The 1,040-nt window shown below is 55.6% G+C and overlaps 1 pseudogene; it reads right to left on the bottom strand.

Moving 5' to 3' along the window:
• Nucleotides 1–650, bottom strand: part of LOC101567234 — a 14,691-nt pseudogene extending 14,041 nt beyond the window's left edge.
• Nucleotides 651–1,040: the final 390 nt, after the last annotated feature.

Here is a 1,040-nt window from a genome sequence, read left to right as displayed (position 1 = left end):
GGCCCCGGGTGGTCTCACTCACACGCTGGGCCTGCACTCTGGGTCTATTCAGGATCCAGCGGCCCTGGTGGTCTCACTCACACCCATCTTCCTTAAAGCGGGGTGCTGGTGTTCCCCACAGAACCACTGATGGTGACTCAGTGGAAAGTTGATGTTTTCTCTCAAAAAATAGCTCTTTTTTGTAGGCGTACTAGCACTAAAATCAACTGATTTATAAACTGGTAATGATAGCAAGTGCTGCCTTGGGAGGATCGCTGAGAAAGAGAATGAATAATTAATTATATGAAAATACTGCTCTGGGTGTCTCACAGCACCTACTTTGGTGGTCCTTATTATTATTATTAGTAGTAGTATTAGTATTATTATTACCATTATTGTCTTCATCACTATTGAGGCTGGCCCCGTCTCAGCCCTTTCCCAGGTGGAATTCGGAGGGAAGCTGACTTGGCAACCTGAATGTGGGGCTCGGCATGCTCTGAGCAGCAGCCCGGACTCCACTGGGAGCCACACGGGTGGCCTGCAGGGTGGATCTCGGAGGAACCCACAGTGGGGGAGCCATGGGGTGGACTCCGCTGCCGACCTGGGCTGCCTGCGTCTCGGGTTGGCTCTGTATCCAGGCAGCCATGGGCCCCCAGCGGGGGGTTCTTCATCTCGTCCCCTCGGCAAGCATGTGACCGTCCCCTGTGCGGGCGCTGCTCCCCGAGTGCCCTGAGGTCTTGCGCAGATCGACCGGTAGATACCAGCAAGTAGGCACAAGGTGCTCTGCACCCGTTTCCCAGGTCAGGGCAGCCACGCGCAGGGGAAGCTATGCCACAGGTGGAACAGCTCCATGTGTGGGGCAGGGAGGACGGAGCCCGGTGCTGAGTGGGTGGTGAGGGCGGATCTTTATCTGAACGCCCACCCTGCACACGCGTGTCTCCAGAGGCACCATTCATAAGAGCTCGGTCTTGGAAGCGGCCCGTTGTGCCCATCAGTAGAAGAATCAAAGTGTGGTATTGGAGCCAGCGGTCTAAAGCGCCTGCTTAGGCAAGCTTAGGCAA

Source organism: Octodon degus, unplaced genomic scaffold (genome assembly GCF_000260255.1).
Source record: "Octodon degus isolate 3935 unplaced genomic scaffold, OctDeg1.0 scaffold00076, whole genome shotgun sequence".
Classification (NCBI taxonomy): domain Eukaryota; kingdom Metazoa; phylum Chordata; class Mammalia; order Rodentia; family Octodontidae; genus Octodon; species Octodon degus.
Note: the sequence above shows the minus strand (reverse complement) of the source record. Positions and strands in the feature narration are given on the sequence as shown.